The sequence below is a fragment of the Amblyomma maculatum genome, chromosome 1 (assembly GCF_055883805.1).
Source record: "Amblyomma maculatum isolate TAMU_Amacu chromosome 1, ASM5588380v1, whole genome shotgun sequence".
NCBI classification, from domain to species: Eukaryota; Metazoa; Arthropoda; class Arachnida; order Ixodida; family Ixodidae; genus Amblyomma; species Amblyomma maculatum.
The window spans coordinates 169344694-169359430 of NC_139344.1; positions in this window are offsets into that span (position 1 = coordinate 169344694).

The following is a 14737-nucleotide window of genomic DNA, read 5'->3' on the forward strand; positions in this document are numbered from 1 at the left end:
CTATTATCACCATTTGTTGGCGCAACTTTATGTAAAGATAACGCTGTAAGCGGTGATCAATTCAGAATGTGCCGCCAATACTATCAGTGATCAAGCGTCATCTTTAATTACGCAAAAGAATATATGACACAGAAAAAAAAAAAGCTAAACCAACTGAGAATAGATCTCTGTGTGCACATTTCGCAGCTGGTCAAAAAAAAAAAAAAAAACTGATTCCAGTAATATTTACCCAACATTCGGATAACATACTGCAATTCCAGGCTCGACACTTACACAACGCAGAACGTGAACTGGCTACGAAAAGCGCAAACAAAATGACAACGACAGAAGAAAGAGAAACTAAGGCGCTGACTTTGCCGTCTTTTCTTTTCTTTTCTGCTTTTTCGTAATAGACCAACAAGCCCAAATTACTTCTTCTATCACTTCACTAGTTAGCCGACGAATCGCTTGGAATGTAAACTCTTCTGATTTACTCTTTCCTGAAAGCTTACGAATAAGTCATAGCACCACAGTAACGTACCCGAATGGGTAAGGCACCCGCGACGGGTTTGTCCCGAGTTTGAGCATTTTGAACTTGCTCACCTCTCTTTATACATGAGCAATGTGTTCGCGTACCTGAAGCTAGCTTTGGTGCACAGCTCGGCCTGCCTCCCCAGTGGAGTCAGCGATCCGCAGCCCCTCGGGAAAGGAGTCATGTCATCTTCGCCTTTTTCGCACGGACGCCTGCGCTCCCTCTCTCTCTCTCGGCGTGTCGAGGCTTTGCTGGACGCCGGCAAAAGTTGAGCCGCGCCAGAGAGACACGACTGCTTGTGGCGTCCCAATAGCGTCCGAACAGATGTCTGACGGGGACCGAAACATGCCTCGAGTTCGTGACTGCCGGGATGACGTAGCTGCGGCGGCTGCTGCTGCTTTCCTTGGCCGCGCGTGCTTCCGTTGCTTCCGTCCCTTGCCGGAAACGTCGGCGGTACCCGCTTCTGGGCTTCTGGCTCCTTTTTCCTCGTCGCACGGCGACGCGTAAAGCGTGGACAAGTCTTCCGACTGCTGGAACTATCTGCCTTCTTTTAAAGACAGTGACAAGAAACACTACAAGGAGGTGGCCAAAGAGAAGCAATAGACGAGGAAGATGAGAAACGGCAGTTCTCCGCAGTCCTGCACTGCGGATGACAGTGCGCCGCCCAGAAATCACACCACGCATTGTGGGCATTGATGTATATGTACGCCTAACAAAGATACGTTTTATTATCGCGGACTATACACGGCTGTGAAGGGTCCATGACGTGAGAGCGCCACAATAGCATGACGGCCGGCAATTCATGTGTTATGACCGTTCTCATCAACAAGACCTTCCGAGAACTAAGCGGGACTAAAAACAGAATCCACAAATTTTACCCTTAAAGTTATTATTAAAGGTGGGACTATCACCAATCCTGTTACAGGATGCTAGATTTGCGACAACGGCACTGAAATTCACCACCGCACTCAGCGCGAGACGAGGCGCACGTTGAGAGCGTCGCCGTAGGTCTCTTTCTCGTCCACTGCGGACTGCTTTAAGAAAGAAACATTGGCTATAGGCGCGAGCGCTAAAATAGCCCTACCGAGAGTGCGCTGCCAAGTCTCCCGCACACATCTTCCACTTACTGCCCTCCGGGCTGAATACGGGCCGTTCGTGTTGCCGCATCAGCTATGCGAAGGGCCGCTGGCAACCGCACAAGCACCCTCGCGCCGCTATGACCACTAAACACCGTCGGAAGGGCGCTAGCGCGATCCCGACCCGATGAATAAACAAGGGAGCACAGCGTGGCACAGCCCAACGCTGCTCTACGTCTTCCTTTAACCCGCAGCGACGAGAAAGAGAGGTTGCCGCGCGCGCCAAAGTCGCGAGCATAATCTATGGCCGCATCTATATACTTACCGCATTAGACGAGGGCTCTCCCGCAGTCCGTTGGCGAATGCAACCTCGCCCCCCCCCCCCCTTTCCCGAGTCCGCCGTCCACGCCCAGGCTCCACAAAACGTGCTCCGGGTGCGCGGTGGCCCCGGATGGTGACCGTTAATCACGCAGAGTGCGAATGGACCAAGCCGCAATAAAGACGCTGACTCACCCAACCCGCCGGCCGAACATGCATCACGGCGCCTCGCACCGGCGCAATCAACGCCACTGCGCTCCCCAGCCCCCCTCGCGCCTGTTCTTCTGCGCGTGTTCGGTGGATGGCTGCAGCATCGCAGTCAACGGCACTAGACATCGTACATGGCCTGCGGGTCGTCATTACAACGAAGCCTCCATGCAACACTGCGTGGCGACCATGAAAGCAGACGACCAGCGCGGAGCCTCGGCTTTTTTTTTTTTTTTTTGCCACTATTTATTTTATTTATTGCTTTCGTTTTAGGCCTGCACAAACGATACCGGTGCTCGCATTTGATGTAACGCGAGGCAAAAGAAAAAAAAAAGCTTGAACATTGCCTTATCTGCGTAATCAGGTTTGAACCCCGTCAGAGATGCTCTGCTTTGGCATAAAGCAGGAAATGACAACTTATTCCACTGTGCTCAAAAACTGCACTACTAAGCCTCATGTCAACCCAAGGTCTTCATCAAAAAACGCTCTCTTACGAGTATATCTTTACCGACGCCCATCGCACCTTCATGTTCCTGAGTTGAGAACTCGGTAGAAGAAGCCTGATCCTTTTCTTTAGCTATTTTGTTTTTCCAGTTCTCCTGAGTGAATTGTTTCGAGAAATCTGTTGCGAAAGCCTGTTCACACCTGTTCAGAAATCTTATTGCAATTACTAAGGGAACAACGCCGTGCAAGTTGCAGGCGATACCAGAAATACAGGCTTGAAGAGAGGTGCATATACATATACATATAAATGCATATACGATCACGAGAGTCTAACAGGCATTTCATTCCGTGTGATCATAGACTTGTAAATTGTAACGTTTCATGCCCCGAAGATGCTTGTGCGCTTGAATGATGCCATATCGCAAGAATGATCCCATATCGATCTATTCGCACGGTAGGTTTTTCATCTTCCTTTCTTTTTTCTCCCTTTTTCCCTCACTTCCCTTTGTGCAATTGGGAGCGGCAGGCCAGAGACGTTGCTTTGACTGATCTATTCACCTTTTTTTTTTTTCACATTCTCTGTGTATAAAACTGCAAATTAAATGGCCGCCATTCTTACTGTTTTTGAGAGCCACGAAGCAATTGAAAGTGCATACCGCGATTTAATAGCACAGATGGCTCGATTTGGCCCCGTATACACTCTGCAACATGTCATCAGAAAATGTTGCGCTCACGCTGAACTTGACTAAAGTGACTTCAGTCATATGAAAAACGTAAAATTGGTGATATTTTCAAAGTAGGTGCCTTCTATATTAGCTCACTGTTCACAAAGAAATGAATGGGGTTCATATTTATGTGGCTATGAAAACCTATTACTCTTTGTGAAGTAAGCACCGCCACGCAAGGAGCTATGATAGTTAAGCACGTATGAAATACAACACTGTTACGTTCCGCTCCACAAAATGACGTGCCGTATATGTTGCTACTATTATTCTCTTAATTTTATTGCGAAACCAATACTACTCTCATTTCCAGCCCTTCGCGTAGCCACGGTCGGTAGGCACGTGATGGCTATGACGTCATACCAGCTGCGACAGATGGGCTACCAAGTGGAGTCGTCGGGTGGTGGCGGCGGTCGGTAGGCACGGCGCGCCGCGGATGAAATAATGACGTCACTGTGACGTCATACCAGCTGCGAGAGATGGGCTACCAAGTCGAGTCGTCGGGATGTGGCGGCGGTCGGTAGGCACGGCGCGCTGTAGCTGGAGCCGCGCTGCTACCGAGCGGAGGCGCTGCTGTCACCTCTTCTCTTAAAGTTGAGAGGAAGAGGAGGAAAACGACGCTGTAATGGACGCTTTGCACAGTGAAGATTCTTTGTCAACGTGTTCACGAAACAGTCAAGAACGTTGGAATGCAACAAGGTGGCAACGACACGTTCAGGAAACAGAAGAAGAACGGCAACAGCGGCTTGAAAAGGAGCGTGTTGGTCGTGCTGGCTCGGCAAGTATAACGAGACCCGGAGGAAACGGCGTGCAGAAGAGACATCGCAAGAACGAGCTGTACGTTTGAAAAAGAGACGGAAGCGTCACTTGTAAAGCTGGTTTCACTGTATCAACGGGGGACTTGGAAGAACAACGACGTTCAGAGTATGCGAGAAGAGTTAGTGAATTTGACTCGGCTACGCGTGAATTTCATAGACGATTCACGAATAACCCCTTCGGAAGCGTGTACTCGGTGTGTGATCGCCTATAGCATAAAGACTGCTTGACTGTGGTAAGCGAGCTCATGTATCCTACTCTTCACCTAGCTTATCCAGAATGGGACGAGGAGACTATAAGAAGTCTCCTCATTCTGTGCTCTGTCGTATCACTTCCCAGCTAACTCATTTACAACAATAAAGCTAAATAATACTAAACTCCAATGTATAAAAAAGAGCTGAACAAGGGTAAATAGGGTACGGCTCAGGTCGCAGATGAGCCAACGGTTTCGACAAGTGGACTTGCCTTCGTCTGGGCAGTCCACTTGTCGAAACAAGTCCACTTGTCGAAACCGTTGGCTCATCTGCGACCTGAGGCGTACCCTATTTACCCTTGTTCAGTTCTTTTTTATACCGTGGAAACCATCTTCTTCCTTTCGTTCTACCTAAACTCCAATGTGTGTCCCGTGTTAATCGTACGGTCAACATGGTACACCACAATTGGCTACACTGCGAGCTGAACTATAGCGTAGCCATGCTATTATTGCTTTCGCAACCTTCCGGGCTTAGCTAAAGTTAAGCCCCACCAAAATGTTTACCTGTCAGACACAATAAGCTTGTGCGGGAGGGAGCACTATAGTGTTCCCTACCGCGCAAGTTACTAAGATAACAATGGCCTACAAGCATCTAGTTTCACCGTGTACTATCTGCAGGGATATTCAGGTGCCGGACATGATGCAAATCCTCGAACGCTTTCGCAATTGTCTGAGGCGAAATTTGTTAACTGCTGCGGTAATACGGATGTGCAGTAACTTACAAGTTTAACGGCGAAAAATTGCCAAACATAACTGACGCGAATATATATCCGCCGGGCAGCTGCATTCATGCACAGCAGAGAAGTGTTCGTTTTGCGTACACGGTATACCTGAACCAATCGTTGCTGTTTTTGAGATGCCGCGCGGCAAATGAGATCAGCGGAGGATGTCATAACTCGTGATACATCATGACATATGCACAATCATTAACGTACTTTGCAGTGCAGAATGATAGCGTATTAGCCTTTTTTTCGGAAGAGGAGAAATAAATAGGAGCGCAGTAAAATACGGAAAGGAACAAGAGTCACCAGGAATGTGCTGCCGTACACGCGTACTTAAACCCTGCCGACGGTATAGGAAGGTTTGCTGTTTTGCCTCAAGATGGCGCCTCTGCTCGATAAAGCGTCCGCTTGTATGTACACGAGCTAAGGGTCTCATTAATTAATATTGACTGCTTAACTGGTTGTCGTTGAGGTGAAAGCCATTTTGCTTCAGCAAGAGGATTACTTGTGACATTTCTTTTATTTCGTCCATCTTGTAATCTGATGCACGTGCACGGCGAGTACGTGAGTGTTAAATGGTAAGATCCCACCTCGGAAATCCGGTCAGCGCCCTTTCCATGTCTACTGCTGATGCAATTAACTTTTATTTGCTTTTGCTGCGTTCTTCGAACAATAATCAACAGCTTTTAAAGCTTCACTAAAAGTACCAGATACCATCGGTTACAACCTAACATAACTAATGAGAACTGACAGCTTCCATGCAGAAACATGTCGCTGTCCAAAAATCTTACGTCCATGCAAATATTTTCAAATAGCTTCTTCTGGTTGGCTTAAACGTGGACAAGGCAGTAATGCTGATTTAAAATTTCAGCGTGGGCGCTCAGTATGTTCATGTTTATGTTTCGAAAGGGCCGATTCAATACAAAGATATTTGTTGTTCAAACGATGAAGCAACCTGTTCAGTGTCGAAGAACTATATAAAAACAGCAGCACTAAAGTCTTTTTTGAGAAAAGGGCAAAAAAGTGATGACCCTCAGTTCCTGTCTGCAGCTTTTTTGTTGATATCACCGATACTTTTCACAACACACTCTCCCTCAAAAAACAACCAAATAAGTTAGATAAATGAACTCTAATAGAGAGGGTCAGGTTTCTATCACACCTACACAAAAAAAAAATGATAAAGAGAGGGAGAATTAAACAACGAAGAGATGGAAGTCCAGGTAGAAGCAGCATCGCTGTCGACTAATGACCACTTTGTTATCTCTCGAAGCGAGAGTTATGAGTCCTTTTGTGTCAGCAGCGAACCAAAGCTTAAAATACCAAAGCCAGAAAAGAGCAAGGCAATAGAGGAAGGTTATAAAAAAAAAAAAAAAAAAAAAAAAAAAAAGGAACGTAAGCTGCATAAGAGGGTGGGTGGCGAACAGGCGAAGAAGGAGAAAGTCGTCGACGTCGTCTGGCGCGCTCTTGGGACGGTAGCCAAACGACCATCCCGACATCGGAGGCAATCGAGCAGTGGTGCGACAAGAGCGATCGGGGGCCTGCCGACCGGCGCGAGCTCGTCGCCGACCATGGCGCGGAAGCACATGCATCCCCATACGGCACCGAACGAGCCGAGCTCCGGTGAGCTCACAAATGGCGAAAACGTGTTCGCAAAGTTTTTCATGGCTCTCCTGCGAGGACTCGGGCGCCAATTATCACTCAGTATACGAGAGGTAAAAGACAGAGAAAATTCTAAGCCTCGTCGTCTATATGGCACCTCCTTTCTTCAGCGTCTTTTTTCTTCATCTCGTCGACACGGCTCCTCGCTTCTGAGCGAGCGGTGTTAAAAAAAAAAAAAAAATGGGGCGGAAAGGTGGAGAGACTGCTTTGCTCAGGTGCGCGCAAGTGGGCGGAAATTCGACGGCTTCCTGAGGCCTCTGGTTGTCTATTGTGGATTACGGGCGAGGGCCGCCGGCGACGACCGGCGAACGCGAAAGGACACTATACGAGCGGACTGTATCCTGCATGCGTTCGTCCCTGCCGGCAAGACATGGTCCTCGAGACATGAACGTCCACTCGCTCCTTTCCTCCCTCTTCAGCTCAGGACGCGAGGCGCATAAATCGTCGTCCTTTCCCTCTCGTCGTACCTTTCTTCTTCAAAGGGGAACGCGTTATCGCCTCTGCTGCCCTTAACTTCATTTTTTCTTCTTTTGCCGTGGAAAAGGAGGCATGGCGCTACAGGTCAGGTAGTGCAAAAACGAAAAAAGAGCTAACCCGACCCCTCTTTCCGCCTCCTCCATGGCTGCGCCACGGTGCGCACGCTGTCGTTATCGCGTAACCTTTGTTAATGGTCGTTTAATTGCATTAAACGAGAGCGTTCCTCTTTTGCTGTGCCCTACACCGTCCTTTCTTCCTCATCGCTCTCTCAGCCACCCATTTTCACCTGGCTCCTCAACGCCGTCTGGTGTGCGCCGCTGTCTTCGGGAGCATTCTCCTGCGGGCCGCGCTTTATCTTCCTTAGAGTCGGTTCCACGCGACGCGACAAGATTGAAAGAGAGCGGGAGAGGAGAATGAGGCGACCATTTTTCACTCGCTGCCCAACTTGCTCGCCGGACTCAAGCTGGCCTGAACAAGAAAATGATTTTATATAAGGAAGTAAATCAAAGCGCCTCTCACCACTTCACGTGCCTCTTTCTCGCTCTTTTTCAATCCCGTTTTCCCTTTTCTCAGTTTTTCGTTACGCGCTCCGGCGATCGGTCAGCGCAGTTTCCTTAAACGAAAATGAATCGAAGGCTTCTCTCTCGTACAGCACCTCTAACCTTGCTTTTGTCTCTGCCGTATGAACCACTCGAGAATAGACTCGTTATCTCTTTTTACGCGCATGTTGTTTTTCCGCTCGGTTATTCGGTGAGCCAAGCCTTAATCTGTTTTTATTTCCGCTGAATCGACACGCCGGTATATACAAAACGACGTTTCTTCCCTCACGTCATGAGGTATTAGGCTAACAATTGGAGGAAATGACGATCTATTTATATTCATTTCCGCGCTTCCTTTGAGCAGATTAATATAACCTGCAAAAAAAAAAGTTTGAACGCGCGATAACTGACAGCATTTTCTTTTTGATCTTTTTCGGGCTTATCACAAATTATGAATATGAATCGACGTGTGAATGGTTCCTGAAAGATCACACTAAATGTTATTGACCTCACTTATTTTCAATAACTTTCAGCTACAAAAAAAAAAAAAAAAAAAAACGAGCGTTTGCATATTTCTGCGGGTTTTTTGGTTAACCGCCAAAATGCTCGGCTATGGTCGAAATAAAAAGTTTATGGGCGTAAGTTATCATTCAACAGAAGCTTACTTTTGGCACGATGCGAGCCATCTCAGCCTTCCGATTATCCGGCTTCGTACACAGTTTGGAAAGACCATTGATGACCATTGTGATTTTCTGTTATTCAGTTTACATCCATCTCTAGACTCTATTACGTAATCTGCACCACTTTCTTGTGATCCTTTCCATACTAGGCATCAAAAACAAGGTCGATTCTTTGCCGTCGGAATTAAATCAGATCACCCTGGAATGTTTGCATCAAAAGTATAGACACTGACTGCGCGTCCGACGTCTCAGACAGCCCCAACTGTTCTTCCGGCTCCGTGGTCATCTACGTGTGCAGAAACTACTTCTCATTGTGCCGGCATTGGTTATCCAGCATAAAAGTCCTCAGCAATGATGTGATTTCTCAAATGTACCGCTTCGGGACTTACAAAATGCTCTCCATCGGGGCTCCCACGAGTAACTGGTCGCGGAAATCCGTTAGCTACATCATTCCGCTGTCAGTAAAAGGAACGACATTATCCATTAAACCCTTCCTGGACAGAGCCGCGCAGAGGCAATCATCGCGCGGACGAGGGCGCGCGAACAGTCCACCATGAGAGTGTTTGTGTGTCCATTCCCATTTCAAGAGCAGATGCAGTGAGTAGGCTTCGAGCACTGGCGCGGGAGATCACGATTGTCTCGTATAATTCTGGCCAGTTTTCCAACTAAATTCTACAATCATTGAACCTGAAGCTCCGACGTCCATCCGACCTGCCACGACGTGAAGGAACTTTGCTGTGTCATCTGTGACTTGGTGTTGTCTTCACAAACCCCATTTCTTTGCTATCGGCATGGCTAATAACCACGCATACTGATAACCTTGGAAGTCCTACCGTCTGTGAAACGTGCAGTAACTGTCTCACTTTCGGCGAATGCCTCAACTGCACCTAACGAAAAGGAATGAAGGTGGAAGCGAAAGAATAAAGTCAGAGAGAAGAGTGGTAGTGGAAAGTTCCTTACAAAAATAAAGTAGGCTCTATTTAAGAAGCAAAGATTATTTACACAAAGCTGTAGAACACTTTCTGTAGGACGAGTTTTCTCTTATAAGGTCAAAAGCATTAAAATAAACCATCTGTAATAAAATCTAATCTAAAATGATTGTTTAGGCTATAATATTCAAATGCTGGAACATAACACTCTTAAACCGAATATATGTTACAATTTCTGTTCCCACTATATGATTAACAAACTCCAATATTTTTTTTTTTTTATGTTTAGGAAGCACTTTGTACATATTCCAACCTCTCGGGGCATTATTACAGACTGCCGAAGTCTCATTTGTCGAGCGCAGTTAAGGAACTAGGCGTAGGAACGGCGTACTGAAGCCGATATGCATCAGAACAAGAAGCGCAACAGTGAAAACACCTCCGATTTGCTCAGAGATGTAGAATTTATTGCAGTACTTAGTGTAGAAATCCGCTGTTAAACATAATTTTAAAAAGAAACAAGAACGCCACTGGGGTAAAAAATTGTTACGAAGCTGCAAAATTGATAAATATGCATATACATTACCTTAAGTTGGCTACACCTCAATAACACATATTGTGTGGCGAAGTACTCTTTACGTTAGAAAACTCTCGGGCGCATCAAAGATGGCCTCCCCGCTAGAATAGTTTGGTCTGATTTATAGAGTTTAACGTCCCAAAGCGACTCATACCATGAGGAACGCCGTAGTGGAAGGCTCCAAAAAGTTCGACCAACTGGGATTCTTTAACGTGCACTGACATCGCAGAGTTCAGCCGTCGAGCGCCGTAACCACTGAGCCACTGAGGCGGGGCTCACCACTGTGAATCTGATTTTATAAAAGGCCACAGTTTAATTGTCACTTCAGTTCCCCTTTCAGGAGCCGGACACCTTTTAGCTGTGCCTCATATAACTACTTGCTACGTCACTGGCTGGGAGTTGCGTTAATGGTCCTAGTTGCCAAAGCGAATGCGCACATGGCACAAACAGCTACATCAAATCTGGTTTATAAGAACGTACAATTCTAACCGAATGTCCCCCTAGGATTTAAGCGACACTGTTTTTTATTTATACGGCATAGAAGAAAAATCAGGTATGGAAGTAAAGCAGGCCGATTTCACAAGTTTTCTTATTGTTAAGTCACTTGAGTATGCGCATATAGCTCAGTTGAGGACGTTTTCTTAATAAGTGGTCGGTAACCTGGTGAACTGTTGCAAACGATGTTTTGAAAACAGCGCGTGTTACAATTAACGCTTCATGAAACACTGTAACACATGTGAGATGCCAGGAAGCTGGTAATAATTAACCAATAATTGGTTCATTTACATTACCTGGTAATTTTTTGTGAAGCCTTGTCTGTTAACTTTCGGTGGTGCTTTCTAAACAGCGCATGCTTTTAAAGTTTATGCCATTTAAATGAATTCTTTCTTTAGTCGACGGCTCTTGTAAAACAGCCCATTAATAAAGGACGAAATAAAATGAGAGGGATTCAACGCTGCTAAACCGAATGTGGAGCGAAAGCATTAGCTACGGGTTACCGAGCGTTCATCATCATCATCATCATCATCATCTTCTTCTTCTTCTTCTTCTTCTTCTTCTTCTTCTTCTTCTTCTTCTTCTTCTTCTTCTTCTTCTTCTTCTTCTTCTTCTTCTCGTAGCTACGCCTCTTCACGACGTAGCTGTGGCCAATCGAGGTCTCGCTTTGGTTGTCGTAGTGTTGCTTTCGCAACAAAAAAAGAATGAACCCACATACGCTCTTCATTCGTACTTTCAAAATTTTTAATACCTCTTCGTAACCCTCAAGCGTTTAAAATTACTTTCGCTACCCAAATGCTGCATGGTGATGGTATACGATGTACAAAACAAAATACCTTGACTTCAAACAAGAGCTGGCCAGTTGTTTTATATGCCTCCCAGTAGGAATTACTGCTTTAAAGTACTATTGCTCCGTGCTCAATTTAGTGTGTGCCCGTTTTTTACCACACGCATGAACATCGACGAGCGGAGGTAAATAAATGTATATGAATGATTAACCACCCGTGTACCTACAAGACAGCCGAAAACGGGGAACATTGTTCTCTTTTAAGAGCGATGAGGCGGGGGAACGGAATGACAAACCGCATTAAGCAAGGTTGCATACAAGGTCTACTCAGGGAAAGCGTTAGCTGTCACAGTCTAATGATCCCACGATAAGCAATGAGGCAAAACGCGAAAAAAGAAAAGGAGAGCGAAGCACACGTGCGCGAAAACGTACGCACACACATCAGCGCTCAAGCCTGCGTTCTGGCAGACAAGTCGAAAGAGACAACTCCAGCTCATTCAGCGAAAGCCTTCAGCAGAGCCATCCGTGAAGGTATAAAAGGAGCGGCAGCGCCCTAGTCTGTCCTTCATCGTCGCTTGGTGCTCTAAGCCCCACACGGACGCCATCTCTCGTCTATTCACGTCAGTTCCTCTAGCGCGCTCCAGCTGTCAACCTCCCTCGAGCTCCCGCTCCGGATCTCGAGCCTCCAAAACGACCAGCAAAGTGGCGAGGCGACATCGCTTTTCCCGACGTCATCGAACGGCCTCGGTAACCCCCCCCCCCCCCCCCCCTTCAATCTTCCCGTAGGCGAGCGCACCCTCCTTTTCTCGACTACACGCGTGTCATCGCACCAGATGAGAGCCGCCTCTGTCGCGAAGAGACAAGCGCCCGTATACGGCGCGGCCGCTCGTCGGTTTAGCGCGCAAAGTTCTCGCCGTCTTGTCGGAGATCGGCGCGGCTGACTGATCCACTTAGCCCCGGAGAAAGACGACCGAGAAATCCCCTTCATATCGCGAGCTAGTTCGGGGAAAGCCGAACTAGGGGCAGCAAGCGCCGCGCCATGCCCGTGCACAAGTGGCCCTGCAGCCGCCGCCAGAGGGGTGATCGGGAGAGAACCGTTTTCGAGCACTAAACACAACACAGCCCACCGAATACACGGCAGCGCCGGAGCTCCGGCATGTCGTGGGTTGTGTGCGGTTATTTTCTTCCGGCTTCCTCATTCGGAAGCGCCGTATGTGCCTCCCGAACGACGCGAGAACCTCATTTCTGCCCTCTGTTTCTCACCCCAACCTCCAAGCCGTGTTCGTTTTTGGGCCTCGCTTGGTAGCGATAGACATTTCGTTACGCGGAGGACCGCGTCAAAGGGGTGCAGTTTTTTCAAGCTTAAGTGGGGCTAGCGAGGCACGTGCGCAACGATTCTCCCGCCCGCTATTTTTTCCCCTCCGCGACATATACACCCGAAAGTGTAATTCGTGAAATCAACGGCTCCCACCGCCATTACCTCACTCGTTCATATAGAAGATGCTATGAGGGGAAAAAAGGAAACGACGCTTGCCCGTGAAATGCATTCCGGCTTGATTGAATGAGCGCGAGCTCCATGTAACGACGGGAAAAGGGAAAGTATTGAAGCATATATATTCCAAGGCACTTCCAATATGCCGCTTTGCTTGTTTAAATGGAGAGAGAGAGAGAAATAAATTGGTCTGTGGAATGGAAGGATGGCCATCACCGCTAGTGCATTTGGCAGGAATAAATCGCGCAAGACCTGCGACGCTGCGACGAGAAGATATTCCGACGAATTTTAACAGTCGCGTTGGGTTGGGCCGAGCTAGAGTACTCGAACTATAACCACGTTTATTAAAGGCTGTCCTCTGCACGGTGAGTCTCGCACCGGCTGTCAGTAGGCGCTGGCCTCATTTAATACGGTGGCCCAATTAATATGACTCCAAAGGTGTTCTGCCACTCTACGTTGAAGAAGGCTCCGGCAGTGTGAGTCAAGGTGGTGACCAAACCTCCGCCTCGGCTATCGTGATAATTATGAGGCCACAAGCTCGCACAAATGCCGGAAGGAAAGGGCACATGAATGAAAAATGAAGGGTTCAGTTCTAGGACCTCTCTTATTTATTTTACATATTAATGACATTCTCAACATTCCATTACCTCCTAATATTATGATGGATGCCGATGATACAAATGTCTTTTTTTTTTCGGCTCTAATCTTCAAGTCCTTGAGCAGCAATCTAAAGCCTGGCTTGACGAGTTAATAATTTGGCTCTCTGTAAAAAAAAAAATCAGTTAAACGTTAAAAAAAAAAAAGCTTTTCCTTTTCCATACAAAAAACAAGCTAGTAGATTATCTCATTAAATTAGACTTGAATAAGATAAAAATCGAACAAGTGCATCGTTGCCGGTTTCTTGGTTTATATTTCCGCAATGATCTGAGCTAGGTGGACAGATCGCGTAAATTTTATTATAATGAAAATGACCAGAGCTATTTGCGGGATATATCGTATTAGGCATCTGCTTCCACAACAGGTTAGAAAACAAATATGTTTTGCTCTTGTTCACTGACATCTTGTGTATTGCAATCTAGTATGAGGTACCAGCAATAAAACTGATTCCCATAATTTGTTTTTACTTCAGGAAAGAGCCCTACGGTGCATTGTGTACAAGCTCAACTGGTGAAGCAAATCTTTTTCGAAATTTTTTCATTCCTATAATTTGAGCTTGGCGGATTATACTTTCTTTAACATCAAGCAGGATTTCGTATCTTTCCGCAATACCTATCTTTCTAGGAATATTACATAAGTTTACGTAAGGTTGTCCCATTCTCTGAAAGACCTAGAACTATACATATGGTAAGCAAAGCATTAGTAATCAAATTGCAACCCTGTGCAATACTCATGAATCTCTTATTGAACTAGTACATCCAGTAGGACGTACTAGTTTTCTGTCTTTAAGAAAAAAATTAATATACTCTTTCTCTTATATAATTTTAAGCTAATAGTGCATTAATTTCGTTGCGTTGCTACTGTTCATGTTTTCATAATTTTCTTTCACAGTGAATCAAATTTTTCTATTCTTATATGCTTATTGTAGAAAGTGTTGTTTGTTTATCGCCAAATTGTTGCTTAGTCCGTTTGTTCATATTTTATATCTTTTGTGCATAGTTAGAATCAACTATTGTGTTATTATCAGTGTATCTTTTTGTAAGCACGTTTGCTGTGAATTTGCTTTTGTCTGTTGGCCACCCGTTGCCACGACGTGTAATCCGGTGTGTAGGCCTCGTCAGGAGGTCGCTTTGCCTTCCTTTTTTAGTCTCACCTTGGGGGCATATTTATTTATTTATTCATTTACATAATACTGCATACCTCTTTGGTCCAAGCAGGATGGGCAAAATCAGTGTAAAGAAGAAATAAGAAAGAAAAGGAGAAATTTTTGAGTCTCATGCACAGATACACTTCTACAAATAACCTGGAAGCATGAATTGGTACAGATAGCCATTTTGATTATGTCGCCATCAATATATATATATATATATATATATATA